Source organism: Bombina bombina, chromosome 4, assembly GCF_027579735.1.
Source record: "Bombina bombina isolate aBomBom1 chromosome 4, aBomBom1.pri, whole genome shotgun sequence".
NCBI classification, from domain to species: domain Eukaryota; kingdom Metazoa; phylum Chordata; class Amphibia; order Anura; family Bombinatoridae; genus Bombina; species Bombina bombina.
The window spans coordinates 298,877,638-298,889,730 of record NC_069502.1 but is presented as its reverse complement, the minus strand read 5'-3'; positions in this window follow the sequence as shown (position 1 = coordinate 298,889,730).

Here is a 12,093-nt window from a genome sequence, read left to right as displayed (position 1 = left end):
GATGCCATAGGAATCAATGGGAGTCTGAAAGCAGCGAAAGCTTATGTTCGCTGCTGCCCGATATCCCATTGATTCCTATGGGAGAATAAAAGTTATGTTTACACCTAACACCCTAACATGTACCCCGAGTCTAAACACCCCTAATCTGCCGCCCCTACACCGCCGCCACCTACATTGTACTCATTAACCCCTAATCTACCATCCCGACACTGCCGCCACCTACATTATACTTATTAACACCTAATATACCGCCCGACACCGCCACCACCTACATTATACTTATTAACCCCGAATCCACCTACATAAAGTTATTAACCCCTATTCCACCTCTCCCGGACCCCGCCGCCACCTACATAAAGTTATTAACCAATAACCCGCCGCTCCCGGAGTCCACTGTAACTAAATACATGCATTTAACCCAAACCCCTGGCCTCCCACATCACTAGCACTTACTAAACCTATTAACACCTAAACTACCAGCCCCCCACATCGCCATAAACTAAATTAACCTATTAACCCCTAAACCTGACAACATCTTAACTTTACATTAAATATTAACTCATCCCTATCTTATAATACATTTAAACTTACCTTTAGACTTACCTTTAGATTAAAATATATTAAAATAAAAATAATTAATCTACCCTAACTGTTATACTAAAATTACATTAAACTATATTATACTAATAATTAATCTACCCTAACTGTTATACTAAAACTACATTAAACTACAAATTAAATTAACTATATTATATATTTAAAAACCTAACCCTACTCAAATAATTTAAATATACAATAAAAAATTACAGTTACAAAAAACTAACAACTAAGTTACAAAAAAATAAACACTAAGTTACACAAAATTAAAAAAAATCAAATATTTAAACTAATTACACCTAATATAAGAGCCCTATGAAAATAAAAAGCCCCCCCAAAATAAAAAAAAATCCTAACCTAATATAAACTACCAATAGCCCTTAAAAGGGCCTTTTGCAGGGCATTGCACCAAAGTAATCAGCTCTTTTACCTGTAAATAAAAAAAAAATACCCCCATCAGTAAAACCCACCACCCACACAACCAACACCCCCAAATAAAAACCTAACTAAAAAAACCTAAGCTCCCCATTGCCCTGAAAAGGGCCTTTGGATAGGCATTGCCCTTAAAAGGGCATTTAGCTCTTTTTCAAAAGTCCAAACCCTAATCTAAACATAAAACCCACCCAATAAACCCTTAAAAAATCCTAACACTAACCCCCGAAGATCCACTTACAATTTCTGAAGAGCCGAAATCCATCCTCAATGAAGCAGCAGAAGCCCTCTTTGAAGCCGGCGGAAGTCTTCATCCAAATGGACGAAGTCTTCATCCAGACCGCATCATCTATCTTCATCCATCCAGCGCGGAGCTGCTCCATCTTCAAGACATCCGACGCGAAGCATCCTCTTCTTACGACATCTTCTTTGGAATGAAGGTGCCTTTAAATGACACCATCCAAGATGGCGTCCCTTAGATTCTGATTGGCTGATAGAATTCTATCAGCCAATCGGAATTAAGGTTGAAAAAATCCTATTGGCTGTTGCAATCAGCCAATAGGATTGAGCTTTCATCCTATTGTCTGATCCAATCAGCCAATATGATTGAGCTCGCATTCTATTGGCTGATTGGATCAGCCAATAGGATGAAAGCTCAATCCTATTGGCTGATTGCAACAGCCAATAGGATTTTTTCTACCTTAAAGGATTACTTTCTGTTATAATTTTTAAGCTAAACAACTAACATATTAAAGTTAATAACATTAATTAAAACCTACTGACCTATATTTTCTCCAAAACGAAGTTTCATAACGTTCTAAAAGTTATATCTTTTATTCGCCGATGATGTCATGTTATCCTGCCCACTATTTTCAGCACTGAGTGTTCAAAATACAATAACTTTGTGTTTAAAGCGCCATTTTGAAACCTAGGTATTGTAAACGGATTGGTACAGAGCAAAGGATACCCACAGAGTGGGTTTGGAAAACAATTAGATTTGCAGGCAAGATTTCTGATATACGGTAGAGATATGTTAATGAAATGCTATTGATAAAAAGCGTATTTGGGGTAGTTAGTTAGTAACAGGCATAGAAAATATTTACTTACAGTGGCCCTTTAATTCCGATTGGCTGATAGAATTCTATCAGCCAATCAGAATATAAGGGATGCCATCTTAGATGACGTCATTTAAAGGAACCTTCCTTCTGAAGAAGACGTCGTAAGAAGAGGATGCTCCGCGTTGGATGTCTTGAAGATGGAGCAGCTCCGCGCTGGATGGATGAAGATAGAAGATGCTGTCTGGGTGAAGACTTCTGCAGACTTGGATGAAGACTTCAGCCACTTGGATGAAGACTTCTGCCGGCTTCGATGAGGACTTCTGACGCTTGCTCTTCAGAAACTGTAAGTGGATCTTCAGGGGTTAGTGTTAGGATTTTTGTAAGGGTTTATTGGGTGGGTTTTATTTTTAGATTAGGGTTTGGGCTTTTGAAAAAGAGCTAAATGCCCTTTTAAGGGCAATGCCCATCCAAATACCCTTTTCAGGGCAATGGGAGCTTAGGTTTTTTTAATTAGGTTTTTATTTGGGGGGTTGGTTGTGTGGGCGGTGGGTTTTACATTTGGTGGGTGTATTTGTATTTTTTATTTACAGGTAAAAGAGCTGATTTCTTTGGGGCAATGCCCCACAAAAGGCCCTTTTAAGGGAGGGCCATTGATAGTTTATTGTAGGATAGGGTTTTTTTATTTTAGGGGGGCTTTTTTATTTTCATAGGGCTCTTAGATTAGGTGTAATTAGTTTAAATGTTTGATAATTTATTTTTTATTTTTTGTAACTTAGTGTTTGTTATTTTTTGTAACTTAGTTTTTAGTTTTTTGTAACTTTGTAATTTTTTATTGTAGATTTATTTATTTGAGTAGGGTTAGGTTTTTAAATATGTAATTTACTTAATTTAATTTGTAGTTTAATGTAATTTTAGTATAACAGTTAGGGTAGATTAATTATTAGTTTAATATAGTTTAATGTAAGTTTAGTATAACAGGGTAGGTTAATTATTAGTTTAATTTAAATCTAAAGGTAAGTTTAAATTTATTATAAGATAGGGATGAGTTAATATTTAATATAAAGTTAGTGGGTTGTTAGGTTTAGGGGTTAATAGCTTAATTTAGTTTATGGCGATGTGGGGGGCTGGCAGTTTATGGGTTAATAGGTTTAGTAAGTGGTAGTGATGTGGGAGGCCAGAGGTTTAGGGGTTAATATCTTTAGTTAGTTGCAGTGGGGTCCGGGAGTGGCAGGATAGGGGTTAATACATTTAGTTAGTTGCAGCAGGGTCCGGGAGTGGCGGGTTAGGGGTTAATAACTTTATTTAGTTGTGGCCAGGTCTGGGAGCGGCGGGATAGGGGTTAAACTGTTTAGTATAGTGATGGTGTTTAGTGACAGTATACAAATAAAGCTGTGAAAAAGCTGAATAGCAGCGAGATCGATGACTGTTAGTTAACAACAGTCCGCTGCTCATCGCCCCGTACTTGGTGCGCAGCTTTTTGACAGCTTTTTTGTTAAATATAGAGAGCGTATTCAGGTCTGCGGCCGCGATGTTAGGCGATGTCAGGCGAGTATATTGTTGCTGTCGAATGCAAGTAAGTTGACGGCTTGATAAGTAGGCCTCATAGTCTTCTCATTCTCTGCAGTATTATTAATAGCATCTTCTCAAACACTCTCCCTTGCCTGAAACTTTTTTACCTCCCCTGTAAGACGTATAGGTGTCACTACTAAGGAACATTAGTTGAACCAAGAACTTCTAAGCATCTACAGATCTAGCTGCCACCATCTTCATTTACAAGTTTCAACTACACAGTATAATTAATTATTTAAACAGAATAACATTAGAAACTGCAATATTGGTATAAAATATACCTAAGGTTAGTTTCAAGTTAGGAGGATAAAAAATACATATTATAGTTATTACCAGCAGAGTAACAGTTCACATCTCTTGAACTACACAGTACAGGGAGTGCTGAATTATTAGGCAAGTTGTATTTTTGAGGATTAATTTTATTATTGAACAACAACCATGTTCTCAATGAACCCAAAAAACACATTAATATCAAAGCTGAATAGTTTTGGAAGTAGTTTTTAGTTTGTTTTTAGTTATAGCTATTTTAGGGGGATATCTGTGTGTGCAGGTGACTATTACTGTGCATAATTATTAGGCAACTTAACAAAAAACAAATATATACCCATTTCAATTATTTATTTTTACCAGTGAAACCAATATAACATCTCAACATTCAAAAATATACATTTCTGACATTCAAAAACAAAACAAAAACAAATCAGTGACCAATATAGCCACCTTTCTTTGCAAGGACACTCAAAAGCCTGCCATCCATGGTATCTGTCAGTGTTTTGATCTGTTCACCATCAACATTGCGTGCAGCAGCAACCACAGCCTCCCAGACACTGTTCAGAGAGGTGTACTGTTTTCCCTCCTTGTAAATCTCACATTTGATGATGGACCACAGGTTCTCAATGGGGTTCAGATCAGGTGAACAAGGAGGCCATGTCATTAGATTTTCATCTTTTATACCCTTTCTTGCCAGCCACGCTGTGGAGTACTTGGACGCGTGTGATGGAGCATTGTCCTGCATGAAAATCATGTTTTTCTTGAAGGATGCAGACTTCTTCCTGTACCACTGCTTGAAGAAGGTGTCTTCCAGAAACTGGCAGTAGGACTGGGAGTTGAGCTTGACTCCATCCTCAACCCGAAAGGCCCCACAAGCTCATCTTTGATGATACCAGCCCAAACCAGTACTCCACCTCCACCTTGCTGGCGTCTGAGTCGGACTGGAGCTCTCTGCCCTTTACCAATCCAGCCACGGGCCCATCCATCTGGCCCTTCAAGACTCACTCTCATTTCATCAGTCCATAAAACCTTAGAAAAAGATATTTCTTGGCCCAGTCTTGACGTTTCAGCTTGTGTGTTTTGTTCAGTGGTGGTCGTTTTCAGCCTTTCTTACCTTGGCCATGTCTCTGAGTATTGCACACCTTGTGCTTTTGGGCACTCCAGTGATGTTGCAGCTCTGAAATATGGCCAAACTGGTGGCAAGTGGCATCTTGGCAGCTGCACGCTTGACTTTTCTCAGTTCATGGGCAGTTATTTTGCGCCTTGGTTTTTCCACACGCTTCTTGCGACCCTGTTGACTATTTTGAATGAAACGCTTGATTGTTCGATGATCACGCTTCAGAAGCTTTGCAATTTTAAGAGTGCTGCATCCCTCTGCAAGATATCTCACTATTTTTTACTTTTCTGAGCCTGTCAAGTCCTTCTTTTGACCCATTTTGCCAAAGGAAAGGAAGTTGCCTAATAATTATGCACACCTGATATAGGGTTTTGATGTCATTAGACCACACCCCTTCTCATTACAGAGATGCACATTACCTAATATGCTAAATTGGTAGTAGGCTTTCGAGCCTATACAGCTTGGAGTAAGACAACATGCATAAAGAGGATGATGTGGTCAAAATACTCATTTGCCTAATAATTCTGCACACAGTGTATAAGTAATTATTAATCCACAATTACATTGGAAACTGCATAATTGGTATGTAAAACATGTTTTTGGTTTAAAATCTAATGTATGTTGCATATTGAAATACAATTATTTGCTTAATTTTTCAAAACTTTTTATACATAAATTATTTATATACACTCTGCTAATCTGCATCTCCGGACCATATATAAAAGGAATATGGCAATGAATAAAAATTAAATCACATCTTTATTAAGTACAAAAATATTTAAAAATCAATTGCATGTAAAAACATGAAAAAAATAGAATATCAGCTACAGTCCTGTAACTGAGTTAGAGCAGCAGCAGCCAAACATGATTCGGGACTAGTGTCAGCCCTTGTTCACTGGCATAACTAGTGCTGTGTATAGAGCCTCAATTTAAAGGTATAGTTAATTATCAATTACATGCATCTGTTAAATTAACCCATGACTTGCTTTGTGGTCATGGTAAAAAATAAATTTAATTTAATTCTTTTTTTTGGATTTTACCTTGTCTGTTAAATATATTTGGACTATCATTTAGCTGGAAATATATAGAATGTTACCATTACTTGATTTTTTTAGGAAATAAAGACATTACATTAAACCATTAGTAAAATAAATCCACATCCATAATTGAGTTTAGACCAAAGGGGTGCTTTGTCTTTAGATGGAAAATCCAAAACTCTTCCCTTTGGTTCAAAAGTCTCTCTCTGTCACCACCCCTCTTATGTCTGGGGACATGATCAATACCTTGTACTGTCAAAAGGGAATCATTGGAATTATGTTCCTCCCTAAAATGTTTAGCTATTGGCATAGTGCTTTTTGGATTTCCAATATCTCTAAGGTGCACCCTACGTATTGTTTCTTACAGCCTTGGCATGTAAGAAGATAGATAACAAAATTGGTGTTACATGAAATACTGAAACGTATGCCAAACTCCCTATTTGTTGTACTAGATACAAATTTGGGTCCCTGTTGTATGTGTGTACAGGTTTTACAAATATTTCCTTGACATTTGATGGAACCTATTTTTCTCCTGAGCCAGGATTGGTTTGTATGTGACGGTAACATGGAGGGAGCTACTAACATTCCTAGCTTTACATGCTGAAAAATTACAGCCTCCCGAACTATTTTGTTTAATTTGGCATCACTTTTTAAGATTGGTAGACAATTGCGAATAATCCCCCAAATTTTCTTATAGTCTTTGCTATAGTTAGTTACAAAGTAGGGTTTGTTATTATTTCTCTTGGCCTGTGTTTAACTAATACATTTTGTAATGAGTAAGTCATCTCTATTTAATTTGTCCACTCTACTCTTAGTTTCCTTTAGTAATTTAGTATCATAACCTTGCGCTTCCAATCTGTGGCTAGTATTGGTTACATGTAATTGAAATTTATCCTCTGTGGTGCAATTTCTTTTGGTTCTGATCATTTGACCATAAGGTATAGAGTTGATTGTGTGCTTATGGTGAAAAGAAGAGTGAAGAATAGTATTCCCTGCTGAACTCTTTCTGTAGAGTTCTATCTCCAAAGAATGTGTATCAATGTGGGAAGTAAGTGTGACGTCCAAAAAATTGAGACTATCCACACTTTCAGACATAGTGAATTCCAAATTTAGATTGTTGCTGTTGGCGTGGTCAAGGAACTGATGAACCAAATGACTGTCCCCATCCCACACCAGGAGCAAGTCATCTATGTATCGACCGAAGTAGACAATGTTCTCACGGAAGGGATTAGTATCTCCAAAGACGTGGCACAGCTCCCAAAACCCCATATACAAATTAGCATATGTTGGTGCAAATGTTTGGCTGCTGCTGCTCTAACTCAGTTACAGGACTGTAGCTGATATTCTATTTTTTCATGTTTTTACATGCAATTGATTTTTAAATATTTTTGTACTTAATAAAGTTGTGAATTAAATTTTTATTCATTGCCATATTCCTTTTATATATGGTCCGGAGATGTGGATTAGCAGAGTGTATATATTGTTTTGACCTACTCCCTGATGGTCGTATTTTTTCCTGCACACGGATCATTTGCAACTTTCCCTGCTTAAAGGATTACATCTTGGCCATTGAAGACCAGTGAGGAACATTAAATTATTGTTCCTTAAATTATTTATACACACTTATATTACAGATCACAAAATGAATTACAAATGAAACACATGTATTCATAATAACTCTATTATGAACCAAATATTCTTTATATACATTGGAAATGTGTTTAATTGTATGTTCAATGGGAGCAGCTTATATTATAATGAGGAAGTGCCATTGAAATGTTAGAACTCTGAAAAGAATCTATTATAATAAATATATTATAATATCATTGCAATTTTTCACACATATGTCTCACCAAACAATCATTCTCTTTGAAAAAATAAGGAAAGGAAATATTTCAATACATTATTTGATTTCAACTCATAACTTTCTTAAATCTTTATTATATGTATACTTGTAGCATGGCTAGGGATATGGCATTTTCTTTGAGACTTATGCTAGATGAAATCTGATTTGATTAAATTACAGCATAACTTATTGTTTAAATTATATCATACATTAACCTTTAAGAAAAAGGTCCTATGTGGTACTGCTTATTTCATGTGATACACTGCAATGTGTGTATTTGTGAGAGAAACTGCTTAGTCTGTGTGAGAGTACATATTGTGTGTAGGGTACGGTGTGGTAGAAAGACTGCCATGTTAAAATGCTATCTGTGGGAAAGACTATGGTATCTTTCTGTGTGTTTTCTGGGTGTGTCTGTGTTAGTGTGTGTTTGTGAATGTCTGTGGGGGCCTGTGCATGCGCGTGTGTGTGGGAGAGAGAGATCTACTATGTATAGTACAGGATGGAGTTAGTCACTGTTAATATTATTAAAGTTTTTTTTTAAAGCACTAACAGATTCTGCAGCGCTATACAAAGTAAAGTACATTCGTGGGGCACATTACAATACATACACTAACAAGTAGATTATGAGTGGAGCGTAATATATCACTCCCGCTCGCGTGTTAATATTGCTAGACAGAGGGGTTTTCCCCCTTTCAGGTAGCGCACATATTACAAGTTGAGAGTAAAAGTTTTTGCATTAGTGCTTACCCGATATGTGCAAAAAGACAAATTTTGAACATTGCGAATGCATTAGAGTACCCCCCCCCCCCAGAATACAATAGAGCGCAAAAAGTGGGGGGAAAAAACTAACACAACAGCAGAATATGTTCTATTTATTCTCAAATAAATATTTCTTTTTATATATATATATATATATATATATATATATACTGTATATATATATATATATATATATATATATATATATATATATATATATATATATATATATATATATATATATATGAATAAGAAGGCTTGCACTCACTGGATTTATGAAAAAAAACAGTGCTTTTATTGGTACATAAAAAAAACAAGTGACGTCTCGGAGATCAATCACCCCTTCATCAGACCAAGTGAATAGTGAACAAACATAGGCCTAGATTTAGAGTTGGGCGGTAGCCGTGAAAACCAGCGTTAGAGGCTCCTAACGCTGGTTTTAGGCTACCTCCGGTATTTGGAGTCATTAAAAAAGGGTCTAACGCTCACTTTTCAGCCGCGACTTTTCCATACCGCAGATCCCCTTACGTAAATTGCGTATCCTATCTTTTCAATGGGATTTTTCTAACTCCGGTATTTAGAGTCGTGTCTGAAGTGAGCGTTAGACATCTAACGACAAAACTCCAGCCGCAGGAAAAAAGTCAGTAGTTAAGAGCTTTCTGGGCTAACGCCGGTTCATAAAGCTCTTAACTACTGTACTCTAAAGTACACTAACACCCATAAACTACCTATGTACCCCTAAACCGAGGTCCCCCCACATCGCCGCCACTCGATTAAATTTTTTTAACCCCTAATCTGCCGACCGCCACCTACGTTATACTTATGTACGCCTAATCTGCTGCCCCTAACACCGCCGACCCCTATATTATATTTATTAACCCCTAACCTGCCCCCCACAACGTCGCAGCCAGCTACCTAAAATAATTAACCCCTAATCTGCCGACCGCCACCTACGTTATACTTATGTACCCCTAATCTGCTGCCCCTAACACCGCCGATCCCTATATTATATTTATTAACCCCTAATCTGCCCCCCTCAACGTCGCCTCCACCTGCCTACACTTATTAACCCCTAATCTGCCGAGCGGACCGCACCGCTATTATTATAAAGTTATTAACCCCTAATCCGCCTCACTAACCCTATAATAAATAGTATTAACCCCTAATCTGCCCTCCCTAACATCGCCGACACCTAACTTCAATTATTAACCCCTAATCTGCCGACTGGAGCTCACCGCTATTCTAATAAATGTATTAACCCCCTAAAGCTAAGTCTAACCCTAACACTAACACCCCCTAAATTAAATATAATTTTAATCTGACGAAATTAATTAACTCTTATTAAATAAATTATTCCTATTTAAAGCTAAATACTTACCTGTAAAATAAATCCTAATATAGCTACAATATAAATTATAATTATATTATAGCTATTTTAGGATTAATATTTATTTTACAGGTAACTTTGTATTTATTTTAACCAGGTACAATAGCTATTAAATAGTTAAGAACTATTTAATAGCTAAAATAGTTAAAATAATTACAAAATTACCTGTAAAATAAATCCTAACCTAAGTTACAATTAAACCTAACACTACACTATCAATAAATTAATTAAATAAAATACCTATAATTATCTACAATTAAACCTAACACTACACTATCAATAAATTAATTAAATACAATACCTACAAATAACTACAATGAAATAAACTATCTAAAGTACAAAAAATAAAAAAGAACTAAGTTACAAAAAATAAAAAAATATTTACAAACATAAGAAAAATATTACAACAATTTTAAACTAATTACACCTACTCTAAGCCCCCTAATAAAATAACAAAGCCCCCCAAAATAAAAAAATGCCCTACCCTATTCTAAATTACTAAAGTTCAAAGCTCTTTTACCTTACCAGCCCTGAACAGGGCCCTTTGCGGGGCATGCCCCAAGAAGTTCAGCTCTTTTGCCTGTAAAAAAAAACATACAATACCCCCCCCCAACATTACAACCCACCACCCACATACCCCTAATCTAACCCAAACCCCCTTAAATAAACCTAACACTAAGCCCCTGAAGATCTTCCTACCTTATCTTCACCATACCAGGTTCACCGATCGATCCAGAAGAGCTCCTCCGATGTCCTGATCCAAGCCCAAGCGGGGGGCTGAAGAGGTCCATGATCCGGCTGAAGTCTTCATCCAAGCGGGGCAGAAGAGGTCTTCCATCCGATTGAAGTCTTCATCCAAGCGGGATCTTCTATGGTCATCCATCCGGAGCGGAGCGGCAGGATCCTGAAGACCTCCGACACGGAACATCCATCCTGGCCGATGACTGAACGATGAATGACGGTTCAGCCAATCGGATTGAACTTGATTCTGATTGGCTGATGGAATCAGACAATCAGAATATTCCTACCTAAATTCCGATTGGCTGATAGAATCCTATCAGCCAATCGGAATTCGAGGGACGCCATCTTGGATGACGTCATTTAAAGGAACCGTCATTCGTCGTTCAGTCGTCGGCCAGGATGGATGTTCCGCGTCGGAGGTCTTCAGGATCCTGCCGCTCCGCTCCGGATGGATGACAATAGAAGATCCCGCTTGGGCCCTGTTCAGGGCTGGTAAGGTAAAAGAGCTTTGAACTTTAGTAATTTAGAATAGGGTAGGGCATTTTTTTATTTTGGGGGGCTTTGTTATTTTATTAGGGGGCTTAGAGTAGGTGTAATTAGTTTAAAATTGTTGCAATATTTTTCTTATGTTTGTAAAAAAAAATTTATTTTTTGTAACTTAGTTCTTTTTTATTTTTTGTACTTTAGATAGTTTATTTCATTGTAGTTATTTATTGATAGTGTAGTGTTAGGTTTAATTGTAGATAATTATATGTATTTTATTAAATTAATTTATTGATAGTGTAGTGTTAGGTTTAATTGTAACTTAGGTTAGGATTTATTTTACAGGTAATTTTGTAATTATTTTAACTATTTTAGCTATTAAATAGTTCTTAACTATTTAATAGCTATTGTACCTGGTTAAAATAAATACAAAGTTACCTGTAAAATAAATATTAATCCTAAAATAGCTATAATATAATTATAATTTATATTGTAGCTATATTAGGATTTATTTTACAGGTAAGTATTTAGCTTTAAATAGGAATAATTTATTTAATAAGAGATAATTAATTTCGTTAGATTTAAATTATATTTAATTTAGGGGGGTGTTAGTGTTAGGGTTAGACTTAGCTTTAGAGGTTAATACATTTATTAGAATAGCGGTGAGCTCCAGTCGGCAGATTAGGGGTTAATGTTTGAAGTTTGGTGTCGGCGATGTTAGGGAGGGCAGATTAGGGGTTAATACTATTTATTATAGGGTTAGTGAGGCGGATTAGGGGTTAATAACTTTATTATAG